This window comes from Thamnophis elegans, chromosome 2 (assembly GCF_009769535.1).
Source record: "Thamnophis elegans isolate rThaEle1 chromosome 2, rThaEle1.pri, whole genome shotgun sequence".
Taxonomy (NCBI): Eukaryota; Metazoa; Chordata; class Lepidosauria; order Squamata; family Colubridae; genus Thamnophis; species Thamnophis elegans.
Window position 1 is genome coordinate 65,553,546 of NC_045542.1, and position 20,166 is coordinate 65,573,711.

The following is a 20,166-nucleotide window of genomic DNA, read 5'->3' on the forward strand; positions in this document are numbered from 1 at the left end:
CTGAGCTATTGGGTATTGGCCATCCTATGGGGCGGGAGTGGGAAGAATTTTAGAAGGAAATTCAACTCTGAAGTTATATATACTTTGTCAAGAAATTCAGTATTGTCATTACCTGAATTGAGGTCACAGGTGCTTTTCTAAATTAAGTGCTACATATTCAGTAATTTACCAAAGCCAGGAAATTTGTATTATCACTTAACACTACCTTTTAAATAACTGCTGCGATAACTGTAATTTTCATGGCCTGATTTGTTTGCTTTTTATTTTCCTTTAATTTCGCTGCTTGTATTACCCTCCCAATCAGATATGTGTGTGTGTGTGTGTGTGTCTATCATCTACCTACCTACCTACCTACCTTTTCATGGCTGCTTTTATTAATTTATTTTATCCAGACTCTGGTCCAGCCACGATAAATTAGATTTTACAAATGCAATGTTATTTGACTTATTTTTTCTCTAACAGAATAATGCAAATACTTCTTTGGAAATGTTTATGCAGTTCCTGCTTCTCATGTCCCAGGAGCCTCAAATTACTTCCTTAGTAACGGATTCAAGCTGTCTTTCTCTATGTCTAAATATAAGAAAATGCAGTGTTTTTAAAACAGAGCAAAACCTAAAATGTAATTTGGCATAGGCACATTTACCTGATGTGAATACTTTTTAGATTACAAAGAGCCAGCTCTCAAATTATATCTTTATAGCCACATATCCATCAAAGTACAGTATATTAGGCTGCCTGCATATCTCAAAAATTCGTGACTAAAATATGATTCAATTTTTATCTACCATGTTTCCCTAAAAATAAGACAGGGTCTTATTTTGTTTTGACCCCCGAAATAAGCACTTGGCCTTATTTTCAGGGAGGTCTTATTATTTTTGAGATGCAGGAGGTAATGAGCATGGTCACTTCATGGTTGCTGCTGTGTTGCAATATTTTTGGGGAGGGCTTATTTTAGCACATGTGCTCAAAAGCCCGACTGGGCTTATTATCCGGAAAGGTCTTATTTTCAGGGAAACAGGGTATACCAGTGGTGGGTTGCTAACCAGTTTATTACCAGTTTGCTCATGCTTGCATGCTCATAAGCATCCGGGCGGGTGGGCGGAGCTTCTGCTGCCACTACCGGTTTGGTCAAACTGGGTCGAACCTGGAGCAGTCCACCTCTGGGGTATATGCTCTGTTACCCGAACCTACTTAGAATCAAAATTTACTAGTACATTAGATTCCATCTGAGGAAATCTACAAGACTCTGTACATATGTATATAGTTTTGCAAGGACATGTGGATTCACACAGTGACATGTCTAAAATTGGGAGTTTCTGGTAACAGTGGCTACTGTCTAGATTGGGTTCATACATGTTTATATTGTTAACCTACTTTGATAACCTCCCAGTAGTACATCCCAGCTTGAATCGTGAGATACCTTGCCATCCAATAATTCTTGTGTATGAATGTATGTTTTATAGGTAGTCCTCAACTTATGACTGCAATGGAGCCTGCCCATCATGATTGTAAGTCATGACGGTTGTAAGTCGGATCATCTATGTGATCCACCCTTTCTATGAACTATTTTGTGGTGATCACTAAGTGAAGACAGCCATCATAAAGCGAATGACACAGCTGTTAAGCGAACCAGTAGTTCCTTTTGGGCCGGTTTCACCAAAAACCAGAAGTAAATGCTGATTTTCAGCAAAACCATTATAAAATGTGGTCACGTGACTGTGGCATGCTGCAAACAGTTGTAAATGGGGGCTGGTTGCTCAGCATCCACCATGTGGTCACATGAGTGAGTGTACAGGTGGGGGCTGGATGTCAGAACTTCAAAACTGGGTTGTAATTAACAGCCGTCGTAACAGTTACTAAAGAACCAGTTGTAAGTCAAGAACTGCCTACATTTTGTTGTATCGGCTTGAAATTGTGGGGCCATGACAGTTTAATATAGCTGTAAAATAGAGAAAGGTGACCTTTAATATTTCATATGTTTTTGAACTAGAATTGAAGGCATCCTTCATGATTTCTACAGCTATTGGGAGTTGCAATTCAGAAATGTAGGCTGTTTGGCTTTGCAGTATAAACTTTTTCAGCCTCTTCCCTGGGCTCTGACTTGCTTTTCACAAAATGGAAGTGAAACCAGAAACTGATACCTTGTAACACTATATTATTGAGGGGAGGGGGAGCAAAAAAGGGCTTCGTGTTGGGTGCTTGAGTAGCGAGAATGAGAGCTCATGTGTCTGCCAAGGCTCTTGTGTGCCTGTTTACTATTTCCATATTCATCTTGGATACAGAATATTTCTGGAAGAACATAGAAGAACTGCTCGTACCTCTCAAAGCTTTGAATCCTTTCTGTGATGGAGGTGAGAGAAGCAATGGGGTTCTTTTAGTGTGTGTGTGTGTGTGTGTGTGTGAGAGAGAGAGAGAGAGAGAGAGAGAGAGAGAGAGAGGGAGAGATTCTTCTTTGAATACAAAGTGCCTCTGATTGCTACAACTGCCTGCTTTTGAATTTGAGAAGCTGTTCTGGTGGCTTCACTGCAAAACTAAGATACAACTTTTCTGAATGACTGTTGTTGTATAAGCAGGCAGTTTGCTATGGATACTCATTTCTTCTAATATGTTTGTTATATATTGGCTCTGACCGGCAATTGGCTAATGTTAACAATCTGTTAATCAGAGCTTTAATTTCATAAGTTGTCCATTCCTGCTACTCTTTGTGCTTTAATAGCTGCAAGTGAATGATGTATTGGGTGGTGTGGGGAATCCACCATTTTCCATTACACTTTAGGGACGCCACTTGGAACAAAACAGCATGATTACAGTCCTTGGATTTGGATTTGTCTGTACACATATAGGAAATACTATCTTAGAATAGTACAAAATAATTAGAGTCATGTTCTGTTTCAAGGATATGCTTTTATCGGTATTAATTAACAAAACAGAGCAAACCTGGAGGTACAACTTTGATATACTTGGTTATCTTACTGGAATAAACCAGTTGGGAGGCCTGATTCCAACATTTAGCAAAAATTCACAAATTTTTAAACTAAATCAAAAGTAACGGTTTAGAAAACTGAGCAAAAACCAAGTACCTTTACAAATTAAAAAGATTGTTTGGAAATCTAGTTCATGTATACTATCTTTCAATAGCTAATTTAAGAATAGAAATCTTTCATAATTTGAAGAACTTTGATATATTTAATCATCTTTTCCTGAACAATAATTCCTTCTTATCTCTGGCTTCATATTATATTTTGTTGTACTATATTAAAAATACCAACACCTGTAAAGTGCTTTGTGGAATCGGGCTTATGACTCCTACAAAGAGGAGGAAGTGGCAAAGAAGATAACAGTGTTGTTTATAAATAAAATTAAGTTGGTTAGCTAGTAAGGTCAGCCAAACTTTGTGGCTTCCAAATGAAAAATAGTTTGAAAAGCGTGTCTTAAAATGTATTATATATGTCTTAGAATGGAGTGGTCTGCTATTTTGAGAATAGAAACAGACGTTTGTGGAGTGCATTAAGCAAAGCTGTTTCTTTGTGTGCAGATATCAGTAATTATCAATACTGTTTCTGGGATGTTTCTGTCCAAAACTAGAATCTTAATTTTTGTCAATTCATGTATTGTACATTTTTTTTAAGTCAGACCTGCATTTCTCTTTAATCTTTTATGTAATTAATTGAGGTAGGAAATACTTCTCATTGCATATATATTCTAAAATATTCCAATTTCATTTCTTTGATGACATTTGCAATTTTCCAATCTCTTCTCTTTCTTTGAAGGACTCATTCCAGTTATGATATTTTAAGTTATCTTTTGTAAATTAACATTTCAAAGGCTTCTGTTCTCCTGGTTGCCACTGAGGTCATTGCCTGCTCTTTTACTTCATACAAAAGAAATGACAAGACATAACAGCATACAATTTGCTAAACAAGTTCCAATTTTAGGTCCCAACAGCAAACAAGCTGACTGATTTTTTGAAAAGCTACCTTCATCTGTTTAATCCTTACCCCTTGCTAAAAGAAGAACAAAGACTCTATTTAAATTCCCTCGGCTGTTGTTATTTAATTTGGATGTGATCGGAGGGAATTTAAGCAGGATGATTGAATGCAAATTAGTTTTCAACTAATTAGCAAATGCTTTATAATTCGTCCACCACATAGAAACATTGGTATGGTTTCCTTAACTTTGCTTTAATGTGCTGTTTAGAATCTTAGGGCATATCTAGATACTACTGAATATCTTGTTGTCATGACCTTTAACTGGATGAAATCATAGGCATTATAGGCAACAATTTTTGAACCAAGGTACTTCAAATGGGCTGACTTACAGAATGTGTCCATGTGTCTGGGATCCATGACTCCCAACGGATGAAATTTGGGAAAGTTGTAGCTGCTTCATTGCTACTGGTTGCTGCTGCCACTGTCGTGTGATGTTCATCTGCAACAACACTTTCTAAAAGTGCAGCAGGTGTTCATATTTTCACAGATTACATTTGATTTCCAACATTTATATTAGGTCAGGAAGCAGACCTGGTAACATAACTTTAGATTTATTTTTACCTCATAGCTACCATCAATGCCGCTCAAGCGCAACAGTGATGTAAATTCCAAGCTGCTGCTGCAGCTGGGAACAGTGAAGGGCAGTGATGAAGCCTTCCTTGTTTCTCTCTTTGTTATCTCAGACACCTCATGGCCTTAGCTATGTTTTGATTAAACAACAGTATCCCTGCGCTGTGTCAAGCAGTTCTAAATCTCAGGTTGTTTTCCATACTTCTTATTTAGCAGAGCATTAGTGCATGCTTAAGCTTGTTTTATTTATTTATGAATTTTTAGACCACTTTTACTTCAGAAGACTAAGTGATTTACAAAGAGCCTTCTCATGATTCTTTTCTCTAGGCTTCTGGCTCTTAGTTTAGATTGAGTGACTGAAGTATTTCTCTTCTGTGGCTAAATCAGATTGCATTCAAGAGATGCCACCCATTAATGCTGAAAAGTCAGAGGTGTCCTTGGTAGAAGCCAGTCCTCTCTATTTGGCCTAACAGAATTCAATACAGTGCGTGTGCAGTCCTGGACATCTAAGGGCATCACAGACCTGTTATTGCTCAATCTTGGGTGGCTGAACGGCATTTCTCTATCTAAGAAGTTGGACACGCAGCACTCGGGGGTCGCGTAACTACTTGTACATGGGCAGGGACGTGCAGTCACTAGAGGCAGGGGAGGCGGTGCCTCACCAGTCTCCTGAGGGAAAGGAAAGAATTTTAAAGAATTTTTTTAAAATAATTAAAGCCAGTTGCTACCAGATTCCAAGTCACAGTGGCTTGGTGTCTGCTCAGTGTTAACTATAGGAGGAGGCCAGAGAACTCGGGGCCTCCTTTGCATAAGGAATTTTTCGCCTTTTAAAAGTTACGAAAGGGTTAAAAAGCAAAAAAAATTGTATGCAAAGGAGGCACTGATTCTCCCGCCTCCTGATCTGGGAGCAGCGAATCATGCTTGTGCATGCCTAGCAGTTTCCATTGAGGGTGATTCTGGAGAGGTTGCTCTGGGTTGCCAGCCGCTGTTTCTTCAACAGCAATTTCTTCTCTGCCCGGCATTTTCTACTGGGCGGCTTGGCGCCTTTGCTGCAGACCCGGGTCTTGGCGGCTCCCGTGATGCAAAGTGCCCCACCGGGCACTTTGCATCGCGGGAGCTGCCAAGCACCGACATTCTCGCTGCCCCGGCCTGCAGCCAGCCCAGCACCGAGCGGGGAGGAGGAGGAGGAGGAGGAGGAGGAGGAGAAGGACAAGAGCGGCCATGATCCCCCCTCCCCAGCCAGGCAGGCAGGGAGCAGGTCGGGCGGGGGGTAGGTCAGCTGGCTGGCTGGGGAGGGGGGATCATGGCCGCTCAGGTGGCCCCCACCGCTGCCGAGAGCAGCTTGGGTGTCCCAGCACTGTCCGAGCTGAAGAAAGCGGAGGATGGTTCGTCGGAGGAGGCGGGGGGGAGCAAGGTGGTGGAGCGCGACGGCGGCGAGAAGCAGCTTGGACAGAGCCAGGACACCCAAGCTGCTGTCGGCAGCGGCGGGGGCCACCTGAGCAGCCATGATCCCCCCTCCCCAGTCAGCCAGCCCACCCACCCCCCGCCCGACCTGCTCCATGCCTCGCCGGCCGGCCGGCACACAAACTCACCGCTCTTCTCCTTCTCGTCCTCCTCCTCCTTGTCCTCCCCGCTCGGTGCTGGGCTGGCTGCAGGCTGGGGCAGCAGGATTGTTCGTCAGAGGAGGCGGGGGGCAAGGCGGTGGAGCGCGACGGCAGCAAGAAGCAACTTGAATGGAGCTGGGACACCCAAGCTGCTGGCGGTGGGGGCCCCCTGAGCGGCAATGATCCCAGCTCTGCTGCTCCTCGGCGGCGCCCAGGGTCAGCTTCGAGGTTAGCGCTCCATTCTAACGAGGCTACGGGGAATCCCAAAGGGTTGAACCCCTGGCCTCTGCCCAACTGCTGTGGCCAGAGTGGCGATGGTCGAGCCCTTTGCCCTGGTCACCTAATCCGTGAGGATGGGTCACGTCTTGAGGACAGCAGTCCGGGAATTCCTCTCCTCGATCCCCCCTCCTGGGCCCTTAAGTCGGAGACCCACATGCCTGGTTCATCCGGACGTGCAAGGCGAGGGCGCGGGGAAATGGAGCTAAAGGGGAGGGAGGTCAGCACACCCGGGTCAGCGGGGCGCAATGCTCCGGCGGCGGAGGAGAAACACCTTTGATTTCTTCGCGTGGTTTTTTTTCCCCGGCTCAGTCAGGGAAGGTGGAAAAGCTCCCTGGAGTCCTTGCTACCCCTCGCCTCGATTCACTTTTCCCTGCCCCAACTTTGCCCACCCGCGAACTGGAGTGATCCCGCTCTCCTAAATTTGTCGGGTTGCAATTGTGGATTTCCATGCGCCTTTCTCTGTAGAAAGTCAGACACTGACTTTCAGTGGCCCGAGTCTTTTGGAATGTCCTTTTGGAATGTCAGCGGGGACGGAGGAGGCGGGGGGGGGTGAGGTGGCAGAGTGCAGCAGCAGCAAGAAGCAACACCCCCGCCATTGTGTCCAACATGCGTCTCGCATTTATGTCTGCCATAAACGCGAGACGCCTGTCGGACACAGCGACGGGGAGGTTGCTTCTCGCCGCTGCTGTGCTCTTGCCTCACCAACGGTAACCCTCACCGCACGTCACTGTACATGGGGAATGATTACAATCCCCTATCCTCATCATGAGTGAGGTTCAATGGGTTACCCAGACCTGTTGGCGTAGGGTATACACACACTGAGTCGGAAAGTATGTCCATAGGTGTAAAAAAATTGTTAAACTGTTTTAAAAGAAATCCAGGTCAGAATTCATATACCTTCCTGCCCTTTCTATTAGAAAATTGATACAGTACTGAAAAAAATTGGCCACGCAGTAATGGCAGGGTTTAATTAAATACAAAGTAGGATTGTAAAATTGAGTATGTTCACATGGCCTACTTTGTGAAACAGTTTTTCTCTAGAGAGGGCAACACTTATATTAGGGTAGATTTATAGTCAAGAGAAATCACTGCACTGATTGACAGGTTATTGTTACTCTTTGTCATAAAGTAGATTTCTCACAATACCTAGCAAGCAGGACTCCCAAGTATGATGGTTTCTTGACAACTACCTTATGTTCCCATTCACTTACCACATAAGATACCGACTATAAGATGCATTCCCCTACCCAAAGTGTGTGAAAATGTCTGTGCATCTTCTAATCTAGAGCAGGGGTTGGCAATCTTAAACACTCAAAAGAGCCATTTGGACCCGTTTCCCACAGAAAACAAAACACCGGGAGCCACAAAACCCTTCCCATGCCTGACTATTTCCTGAGCAGCCACAAAACTAGTATATGTAGTTGAAGTAAGCATTCTGTTTTCTTCTGAAATTTTTCTTTTCTTGGGTTTCACCATGTTTGGCTACCGGGGGTTGAAAAGCTCAAGAAATCGCGTTCCAGCGGGTGTTGCACATTGGCGGGTGTAACACATATTTTGAGCAACAGGGAGCAGCAGAGGGAGCAGCAGAGGGATAAAAGAGCCACCCCTATTCTAGAGGAAATATGGGCCAATTTTTGGCCTCTCAAAACCTCAGTGTGTCCCATTTTTGCCCTCCCTGGCGTCCAGAAGCACTCTGCAGGCCAAAAACAGGCCCATTTTTGGCCTGCAGAGTGCTTCTGAGAGACAGGAAGGCTGAAAACTATTTTTTTTCTTGTTTTCCTTCTCTAAACCTAGATGCGTCTTATGGTCCGGTGCAACTAATAGTCTGAAAAATACAGTATATGTTGTAAAGTTCTGATCTAATGATGGGAATAATTTATTTTTATTTTTCAATGATCTGTCCAATTTTGTACCTCTTTCTTTTCTATGCAAAGAAGCTTAAATTTGGCATTTTTTTCCATAGGAAAATGACTTCACTACTTTATTTTTGTTTGTTGAACAGAACTGTCTATAGAATTCCAAATATGACTCATTATGACATTTTTTAAAAGAAATATTTTCTAATGAGTCTCAAGACGAAAAGTGTCTTTACCAGAATAGCATAATTAAAGTTTTCATCCAATTTCCATCCCTACCCCAAGATCTCTTTCCTAGTCAGTCTCTCCTAGACTATTCACTATTAGTATACATGTGAATTTAGGCTTTTAAAAATTATTATTACTATGTTATAATGTGCATCATTCAGTACTGTAAGCCTTATCTAGAGTTGGAAGCTCTAATCTAAATTAAAGCACTCCTGATACATTATTATTAAGGTCTGCTTGAACACACCCAGCGGAAGAGAGTTGAGCATCTTATGCCTGATCCTCTTGTTTGGAGAAATCCATTTAAAGTTCTTCACCGTTCTTTTCCATCCTAAAACTCGCTAAATAATTAGATAGTGTCAATAAATTTCATCAACTTTCTAGTTCTCCATAATTGGATAATTGAAGGATGAATTAAAAATCAGTTAATTATCTTCCATTCTTTGTGGAGGAAGAGCTCTTTCTATCACTCACCATTCACAGTTGTAACTGCTAATAATTATTGGGCGTGCATCCTATGCTGCAGAATTCAAATTATTATATTTGAATATAGTATATTGGGGATTGAATAACAGAGATTGCTATAATTTCTGTAAAACAATTAAAGGGAATAATAAGCTACAAATGCAATCGAATCATGTACAAAAAAGCCGCTTTGCTGTTAGTTTTTCCTTGTTTTCCCCCTTCCTCCATGAAGGCAGAATGGAAGAAACCAAACCCCTCATTCATGTTGTAATCACTAGTTGACAACAAGTTCCACAGATCACCTGCTCATAGGTACTATTCCAGGAACAATATCTTGCATCAGAACATTTTTTTCCCAGAAAGCCCTGCATTATATATTTTTTGTGCCTCATATAATTGTCTTACTTTTCCCCAAAGAAACCTAGGAATTGTAGTTTGGCAAGAGTGCTGATCATTCATTTAGAAATGTATAATCTCATCTATCAGGATTCCCTAGAGAGGATGATGAAATGCTCAGAATCTCTAGTCCGGGAGGTAATACCAGGCATTGCAAGCTGTGATGCTTGCTTTCACTTAACGGATGTGCTTTTAATTCACGCACTAATCCCTGTTCCAACCATCCATAGATGTAATTCCAGTTCCACTAAGTGGTACTAAATGCATCCCGCTATAATCAGTTCCATTAAATGGGTGGGTTGAGTGGTGGGTTCAGATGGCCTAGTGGGAGATTTTCTCACTTCATGCTTATCTTATTGTAACATGGACACAGCCTGCTTCATTAGCCTGTAATGTTGTAATGTGCCAGTTTAGTTCCTGATATTTTGGTGTGGGTTATTGGGAGGGATGAATCAACTTCTCCTACACAGTTGCAAATCTTTTGAAGGCCCCTATGGACAAAAGGCAACAAATTCCCCTGGTTCCCAGCATCTGAGTCAGTTTCTCTCATCTGGCTTTTGTCCAAGACAAGAGTTGGAAAGGGGGGTGGAAGAAAGCACAGCCTGCTTCATTAACCTAAAATGAATTTGCTCAGGCAAACAGCATTTCTTGGCTTTTCAAAAGCAAGGCAGTTTTTGTTCAAGTGCCATCCTTTCTCCCCCTCCCCATTTTGCCTATGGACGGTAACAGAAACAATGTCTTCCTGCAAAGTTTCTCATAATCCCTACTAAACTCTAGTCACCTACACAAGGGGAGTTGCTGGCAGGAAATTGGATGACTTGATTGCCATCACACCTTTGCTAAACTTCTAGATCCCACAGTGTTAGTAGGGCAGAACCTTCTCTAGCCACTTGCCCTTCACCACATGGAATGGTTTTGGCTTTGATCTGCATCTCTGTGTCTTTTTTAGCACATATGGTAGTTTGGGTTCCTTATGGCCCCATATGTTAGCTCACCTGAATTATTCACAAAAAGCAGGCTAACAGGGAGCTTTTATAGAGGAGCCAGGTGGGTCAAACAGAGAGGTTCTTATGCTTCCTTGGCCCTGAGAATGGTTAATGGGGGAGCTGGCCTAGATTTGCAAATCCTGATACCGGCATTCAGCCATATATTGAAAATGTGCCAAGTTTCCAAGATCTCTGACAAATGCTTCCCCCAAAGTTTCTCTGGGAAAGAATAAATTTATACTTTGGGTAGTGCTTCAGTCTGTTCTTTGTATGCCTGCAATACTTTAAAGGAGGAAAGAGAATTCAGATGTAGAGAAAGAAATTGTCTATACCTATAGCAACCAAACATGAAAAACTATCAAGGGAGAAGATGGATGTAACATTCTGACTTTGGTTTGTATTGTCCTGTAGCAATCTTTGAGAGTCTGCTGAATAAGGTTGGTCCTCTGAGAGAATCTAGACTGATAGGCTAAATCTAAAGGCCCCTGAAAAAGTGGATGTGTGCTAAGATGAGAAAAGGGTCCTAATTCCTCCATTTGTTGTTAACATATCAGCAACTCTAATCAGAATTATGAGTAACAAATGATCAAATAAGTAATGAGAATAAAAACTGTCTCACCAAATAGCAGCTGTTTTTAACACTCTCCCTCCCATCACAGCACCTGAGCTATGAATGGCAGGGGATTTTCTAGTAATTTTCCATATGTGATTTAGAAATTCTGCTCCCTGTAGTGATGATTAGTGTGGCATGTGAGGATGGGATGGGGGTGTCTTGCAGGGGAGACATCTTGGGGAAAAATATCCTTTAGTTTCAAAAGTTTTAAAAAATTAGGTATATTTGAAAGTTTTATTTTTGTAAACAAAATATTCATAGGAAAAGCCAAAGCAAGTGAAAGTGGATGGAGAGCTGCATTTTTGCTTGTTTTTCACCACTGGGAAATAGAGGACACATTTTTCCATTCCATTCTTTGCAGTAGGAAAGTTACAGTTTCTGAATAGGAAGAATCCTATAAAGAATCTGGGATCTTGAAGACAAAGATATTAGCGTAATTTATTTTTCCTGCCCTCTCAACTCTCTTTTAAATGCATGTTACACCTGGCATCTTAGAATGATTGTAATCAGCAGTATGTTTATTGCTGTTTGCAAAGGAGTTGTTTGCAAAACAGTAATGATAAAATAGTTTTTAAAAACAAAAATTAATAGATGTAGAATGGATAGATGTTTTGATAATTTTAATATGTACAATGTAGTTGGCATTCAGTTTATAAGAAAGCAAGAAAACAACCTTCATAGGTTAGCATTTTCTTAAAACCCTTTCGCCTATTTTCTGTGGTCTGGTGTGCTTTGGGCTTTGTTTTTCTTGTAACAATTAGTCATCAGATATTTTATTGCTGGGTAACAGTAAGAAAGGAAGGCCATCAGGAAAACTAGATTTACCAGATTTCACTTTATTTGCAACTGTCATTCAGTAGCTCCTTTGCCAGATGTCAGAGGGAAAAACTAAAATCCTTACCACATTAAAAATAGACACCCTTATCTCTCTCTTTTCCCCTCCATCTTTTTTCATGTTCAGTCTTTAAATTGAGGACTGCAGTTGTGCTTTTTTATCGATCTAGTGTAAGTGCAGGGTATAAAAACAAAAGGTCAGTAGTAAAATTTACCTTGTGCTGTATCATGGCATTAAGCGTTTCCCTGCATTTAGATCCACAGCATTAGCTTATATGAAGGCTGAAACTGGCAAGAGGGAAACCAGCAGTTCTTAGCCCAGAAAGAATAGCTGTGTAAATATAGAACAGATGCTCTGACTCTCAAGGTTCAAAAAAGAATGACCAAATATCTTTTGGCTCAAAAAAGAGGGAGGAAAAAGTCCTGAGACTCTTCGTCTTCCCCCTCCCTCATATGCAGCTTAACTCCTCCTTTATGCAGCAGGTTGATTTTCTCTCTGTGTGCATAATTTCTTGCTGGCAATAACTTATCTAGCCATAAGTTAAGTTTGAGAAGCTCATTCTGTTAGCTAGCTACTGAAATGCAGAATTTAATTTCCAGAGTGGAGAGATTTATTACCACGACTGGTGCAAATGCTTCCAGTATGGTAAAATGAAATGCATGAAGCTGTGAATCATGGCACATGTCAAGATATGTATGTGTTGTTCTGGTGTGTTTAAGCCCAGCATTTATCCTTATGGTAAATGAAACAAAATGTTAAAAAGTTATGATATTTATGAGTTACTTACCAAGCACATCTATTGTAATTATATTAAATATTATAATATTAAATATTACATTAAAGTAACCAAAATAACTTTACAATCCCTGAGGTATGTCAATTTTAAGCACCTCTAATGTTTGGAAATTGAAAGTTGAAAAATTGAACATGCCCTAATGGTGGATGCTAATCCTAAAGTCCTTCATAGATGATGCTAACTGTAGTAGGAATTCTTCCTCCTCCTTCCCATTGCTCCAGTTACTGAATACACAAAAGTCCTGGCAGTAAAGTTAAGATATTTATGCCCATTGCTTTGTGTCGGCTGTTTGCCAAGTTGCATGAATTATTTATTCCGCTGCTGTATCGGCACTTGGTTAATGCCCTGCAGGATACATTAGAAAATTGCCAGTGTCCCAGTATCTCGAAAACCGAGATGCACTAAGGGAATGCTGCATAGTATGGTATGGTATTTATTTCCCATTCTAAAATTCTGCAAAATCATCCAGTACTACAATAACAAATTCAACCACTGCTGTTATAAGGTATTTGTGATGTTGGAGGATAATTGGTATTTGTGTGGAAAAGAATGTTGAGAATTAGAAGTAGTGTTATACCTAAACAATTCTTTGAATGTCCAGTCCGTTTGGTTTATTGGCTGGACTTTGTAGCCAACTACTATGACTGCTGGTTTCCTTTTTGCTTTGGAAGCAAAGCAGGAACATTGCAAGAGAATTTCACTGGAAAGGAATAGACACCCCCCCCCAACTCTTAGTAGGGTAGCACTTTCCTGGCAGAGTTGAGGAACAACTTTGGAGTCCTCTTGGACTTACAACTCCTGCTTGAAAACCAGGTGGCCGCTATAGCTAGGTGGTGCCTTTACACAGACCCATTGTGAGCCAGTTGGGCCCATTCATAGACCAAGAGGCCTTGCTCATAGTCCCTCGTGGCCTTTCCGCTTCCCAGGGATGGGAACACTGCAGTAATCTGAATGAGGCTTCTTTTGATGAACTTCAGAAAACAACAGCTGTTCCAGAATGCAGCAGGTGCACGGTGCCAGTGCCATTGAGTTTGCAGCACTGCTGCACAAGCCTATCCTAGGTTCCAGTTTTTCTGACATTGGTTGTCAGTTATGAAGCCCTAAATGCCATGGTACCAACCTGTTTGTGGGATCGCCTCTCTGTGAGGATTTCTGCTTATCAGATAGATAAGATGGGCATACACCATGTACCTTCTGCAAAAAAAAAATGATATATCTTCTCAGAAATGGTCCCTATCTTGTGGAACACACACGCACACACACACACACGCACACACACGCCTTTAAATTTCCAGTTGGCCTTCAAAAATTGGCTCTTCCAAGCCTTGGGATCGGGTGAAACTGGAGCCTTATAATTGTCATTATGGCGAAGTGTTGTTTAAGAGTGCCAGGACCATGCCATGCCTTGTTTGTTTTAGGTTTTTAATTTTTTTACATGGTTTATTGTAGTTGCTGTAAGCTATCCAGAATTATGGTATATGAGATGGATAGCCATATGTGTTTTCTAATAAATGACGAAAGAGGATGATCTGTTAAAAAATATTTTCACTTCAACCTTAAAAACAACAAAAATGCTGCTTTATATGGAATAGTCTAAACTGCTATTGTCTACTCTGTGTTTCAGGCTTTCAGAACAAAGATATTTGTGATCACCTGCAGCTTAATCTTTTTTTAAATTCAAGCTTCTAGGAATTGATACTGGGGCCTTCAGCACACAAGGCTTCCACCCTAAAACAAAGCTGTTTATTAAGAACAAGGTTAAATCTTTTGCCTTGTCATAGAGGAATTTTTGCCTTGTTTTGTTAATACTGTAGCTGCATTAAAAGTTCTTTTGTGGCAGAATAAACAAGAGTCTGTTCTTTCTGGATTGCCTGAAATAAACTTATCTGCCACTGCCAATTAATCTTCATCTTATGAGATGTTAAGAATCCAAGGCAAGCAACAGTTGAAGTTGATTGAACTCATCTGTGAACAACTACATCCTGAAACACAATTGAACTAAGCCTATGGTGAAATCTTACCAGTAGTAGCAGCAAAATATTTGTAGTCCCTTAGTTATTTTTAAATAAATATTACCATCTACTTTAGTTTTGAGATTAAAACTCTTATTGTTGGCATTTCACATTTTAATACCGTATTTTTCAGAGTATAAAACACACCTTTTTCCCTCAAAAAAGAGACTGAAAATCTGGGTGCATCTTATACACTGAATACAGCATTTTTGGCCTCCCGAAACCCTACCCCCTTTGCAAACATGGCCATGCATATCCTTTAGGAGGCTTCCAGAGTACTCCTGGGTGCTGGGGAGAGCAGAAATGTGAAAAACGGGCTAGTTTTTGCTCAGTTTTGCTCCCCACCAGCCCTCAGGAGCACTCTATAAGCCTCCTAAAGGCTATGCATGCCCTTTTTTGGAAAAAAAATGGGCCTATTTTCATGAAAACTGGGCCATTTGGGGGAGGTCTGCAGAGTGCACAAACTTTTTTTAAAAAAATTGCCTCTTCAAAATCTTGGTGCATCTTATACTCCAGTGTGTCTTGTACGCCGAAAAATATGGCAATTTACTACTATAATTTTAAACTGTGGAAATCTCTAATCAGCCAGCAGAATTGTTCTGGTTTCCCTCCCTAGCCAAAGATAATCCCTCTGGGTGATGAAGAGTTTTTTGACCAAACTGAGGTAGAAATGGATTTAGAAAATAATATACTTATACTAGTCCTGGAGTTGGTGACCAACCATTTGCTCACCATTTGCTTATATTGTGTAAGAAAGATATGTAAACAAATGGTCTAGAATTGCCTACTTGTAAGTCTAATTTTTTTTCAGAAGTGTTATTAGTGCTGCAATTGTTCTGTCATTCAAGGAGGCATCATAAATTCCTACAACTAGCTGTCTCTTCTTTCCTTATCATCTGTTAAGAAGCCAAATTAATTAATTAATAATTAAATAAATTAGCTGAATGCAGCTTTCCAGAGGGCAGCAAGGAAGGATAATGAAGTTTGATGGGATAAGCAATACAGCCAGCTTGAAGCGACCTACAAGAAGAGTCACACCAGGAAAGCATTTATGCAAATCAGAAAGATCTGAACACCATTTATTGCTTGTAAAGGTATCATTAAAAACAAAGCAAATAATTGTCTAACAAGGCACCAAGAACAGATGGAAAGAATATACAGAAGAGTTGTACGCAGATAGCAAAGGAGCCCAGCCTCAGGATGATGAAAAAAGAGAAGTAGAAATAGAACCAACCATCCTTGAGAAATAGATCATATGGGCAATGGACCAACTGCCAAACAACAAGTCTCCAGATGTTGACACTGTCCCCGCAGAATTACTGGGACCTGAACCACCCAAAGCCATTAAAAACCTGTGCCAGAAAATCTGGGAAGCTAACACATGAACCGCAGGATTGGAAACATTCTGTGTTCATTCCACTGTCAGATAAGGGAGACTTTAAAGATTGCTCCAATTATTGCACAATTGCTCTCATCCCTCTTATTAGTTAGGTTCTGCTTAAAATTATACAACAATGTCTACTACCAACCATCAAAAGGGAAATATCAAATGTCCAAGCTAGCTTCCAAAGGAGTCATGGCACCTATGATCATATTGCAAATCTGCACTGGATCATGGAAAAAACCTAATGAATATGAAAGGATAATTTAGATGTGCTTCATTGACTACAAGAAAGCCTTCAATTGTGTTGATCATGAAAAGCTATGAAGAGCCTTCAAGACCTGGGGGGTACCAGCACATCTAGTCAAGTTGGTGCAATCATTGTATACAAATCAGGAAGTCACTGTGCCATAGTGACACTGTGCCATATGGAGACACCAATTGGTTTAAGGTAGAGAAAGGAGTGTGACAAGGTTGCATTGTCTCCCTTTCTTATTCAATCTGTGTGCCAAAATGATAATGAGAAAGCTAGATCATGAAAAATCAAAAATTCGTAAAATTGTTAGAAGAAACATCAACCATATTTGATATGTTGACAGTGCAACTCTCCTGTCAGAAACCAAAGAAGACCTGGAATATCTGATCAAGAAAATCAAAGAAGAAAGTGGGAATTTTGGTCTCTTCCTGAACATCAACATGACCAGCCTCATGACCACTACAATGAAGAAAAACATCAAACTAGTAATTGATGGTGAAGAGTGGAATGTGTGGAAAAATTCACTTTCCTTAGGATCTCAAATAGCTCACAGCGATGACTGCAGCACAGAAATAAAATGTCAGATTGTACTGGATCTCACAGCAAGGATGAATATGAGCCGAATATGGAAAAGCAAGGACATCAACCTGGCAACCAAATGTAAATTATTTTGCTCTATTGTGTTCCCGGTAGCTGTGTATGGTTGTGAAAGTTGGACCTTAAAAAGCAAGACTGGAAGACTTGTTTGAGCCGTGGTGCTGGAGAAGTATCCTGTGTATTCCTTGGACATCAAAGGAGACTAGCAATCATGGACACAATCAAAGCTGGCACAAACAGAACATAGAAAAACTCAAAGAAATAGGGTAAGATTGAAAAATGTTGAGAGATCTGGCCCATGGAATTGCCAAGAGTTGGATTCAACTGAAAGGAAACTATCGTCATCAAGAAGCCAAACTGGGAAAAGGATAAACAATTTGTCAAACTTTGTCCTAAGAATTTGTTTGTGTTATTGGATATCAGTGAACTGGAACTTGATGTACCAATATAAAACTAGTTTTGTTTACCAGTATTAGATGATTAAAATCATTATTGATACATAACATTTTAAGCTGACATGCCAGTATGGTATAGTTTCCAAAGCTGCAGAAGCAAATAATTGTCCTTTTAGCTATATGGCAGTGGCACACTCTTTTTTTCCTTCAATGAGTGTCTTTGTAAATATGACAAAAACAGCTTCTGGTTGTGAATAATTTTTGAAGAATCTTTCATCATACAACTATTTCAAGATATGTGAACAAAGCATCTGGGCCAGAATACTATATACCTTGAAACAATTCAGTCAAAGGATTTCTTGAGGTTATTTCTTTATATGTGTAGCAATATACAGTATGTTTCCAAATTCATCCAGAAGCTACCACAAAGCACATAGGTATCATTTCTTTAGCGTCAGCTTACAAGGAATTAATTTATAGCAGTAGTGGCCATATGACTTTGTGACTTCTCTAAACTTTTCAGATTATGCTATCAAATTTAATGGCAAAATATGAAAATTCAGAATGAAATTAGAAAAAAAGGGCCCTATCTCCACAGGGCCTAAAATGCTTACTGCGTAAGAAACTTCACAGGATCCCCCCAAATTCATTGGGAATATTATATCAGAATATCAAACCAAAGAAAGAATATAAGATTTTTCTCCCATATTTCCATGGTTCGATATTCTGATATGAGTTGTGCTGTCGAGGTTCCAGGAGTAGCTGCTTTAGCTGGTCAACTTTCCTGGATTGTACAGCTTATTCTTCCAAGTAACTGGAAAGCTACAGGCAGGTGGTGAGGTATGACATTTTTCGGAAATGCAGAAGCGTTTTTTTAATACTGCAAATACTTTCCAGAATCAAATTCGATTGCAAAAATGTCAAATATCACTGGTGTGATTTGGGTCCTGGGAGAGTGCAGTTTAAGGGCGGAAATGTCACTCCCATTCCAACCTTTATTTTAAGCGGGGATGGCATTATCAAACATGGGCTAAAATTTGTTAATATGCTGTCATTATGCTGGGGACCTTATGCAGCCCATGAACTATGTGCTGTCTGCCCCTGAGGTAACTGGCTGGCTTCTCCAAACAAATGGTCAACTGTTCATTTGCTTCAAAGAGTTTATGTCCTGCCAACACTGGACATATTAAGCTGCATTGCAGGTTTTCACTGTAGGGCTTGGTTCAGAGCAGTTTCTCCAGTCAGTTCCCTTTTAAAATAAAAAGGATGTCTGAAACTTGCTGGCTCTTTGATGGCTTAAGTCCAATTCTTGTTCAGCTGTCTCCTGCTTGTAATCCTTTAAATTCCTGGTTTTTGTTTCACTTGTTTTTGTTACGTTTATTTTGAGTTTTTGTTTTGTATCCTACATATGAATTAGAAGTACTTTCTCAGTGGTTGGTTTACCATTGGCATCCATTCATCCAGCTAATAAGAGTCTTTTAAAATATTATTATGCAGCAATAGTGTTTGTAGAAATCTTTTCTATGTCAAGATTACATGACTCACTGCATTGCAGCCTTTAGATTTTCAGTACCTCTACGACTTAAAGTTCAGAATAGTTTTATTTTTTTAAAAAAGTATGTGGCTATTTCTGGCCACTAGTTGGCAGCAGGATTAGACATTTTGGAGCTTTTGCTGCCATCTGGTGGTTGTGCTGATTTTGACAGCTGTGACAGTTCAAGTGTGTGTGTGTGTGTGTGTGTGTGTGTACTAGGACAGTGAGAGAAAACTTGTTGACTACTGAGGGTCTCAGAGTTATGCTTCATGAAACAAAAAATAGCACTTCATTAACAATTGGAAATCCTTTTTCTCAGTTTTTGTTCTCTTTTCAGTGATGGTACCTAAGTATATGCTATCTTATTTTGTCACATTTCTTCTCATTTCAAGTTGGTTCCACACATGATTGTTCTGCCTAAAATATGTATATCACCTTGGAAGAAGACATGAACATTACAAATATATTGACTACCTACTGTATTCATATTGCCAGGTATAAGGATTACATAGCCATGCTACAATCAGTAAAGTTTGAGAGTTGAGAGCAGCATACCAGCAACCCATATCAGAAATGGAAATACCGAATGAAACACACAATCCACATCAAAAGAGGAACTAATTTATTTCAATACACTTCTGTAGAGCTCAGTTCTCTGATGTTTTATGAAGACTATGCTCTTTCGGCTTTGAAGGCCAGAAGTAAAGAATTAGGCTACTTGAGGTACAGTTTCCTTCACCTCAGTCACCTCACTGTTGCTGATTCTCTTTGCTTGATGGGTTTGGAGAAGGTTAATGCAAGCTTTGCACAGAAGGCAAATATTTTCCTTCAGCCTAATTACTGCATTTATTCACCTGCAGGGCTATACTCATGATTTAGGATGGACAGGAAGGGTGAAAGGAAGAAAATATATATTTGTTGCTACTTAGTAGAAATCTGGGTGTTAGCAGCACTAGTAAAAATCCCCAGGTATTCTCTTTGCCTGAAAGAAAACACCATCTGTGCATCTGCTTATATTTGATTTGAAAGTGTATAATATGCAATAACCCAATAGTAGTTTCTTCATCAAATGGATGGTAGAAAATCAGTTCTAATTGGACATTTCTGCTGAATGACAAAAGTAGTTGCTTACACAAGGGATGTTTCATTTACCATGACAATAAAAAGTGTAATTTTATGTTTTATGAATCTGTAGACACCATTTAACACTATATGCATAAGAAAGACTGATTGCAAGCTCAGATCTGTTACAGTCCTATTATATTGGGAGTGAGCAATTCTGAGTCCCAGAAAACCTCCAGATTATACTGTTGAAATGTGGCAGGAAACCTGCCATTTGCTCATATTTTCTTAATAATCTTGGTTTGTCATAAA

General features: G+C 40.2%; 1 protein-coding gene across 1 annotated transcript in view; it reads left to right on the forward strand.

Moving 5' to 3' along the window:
- Positions 1–20,166, forward strand: part of PKN1 (protein kinase N1) — a 90,527-nt gene that overhangs the window by 15,443 nt on the left and 54,918 nt on the right. The window lies entirely within an intron of this gene.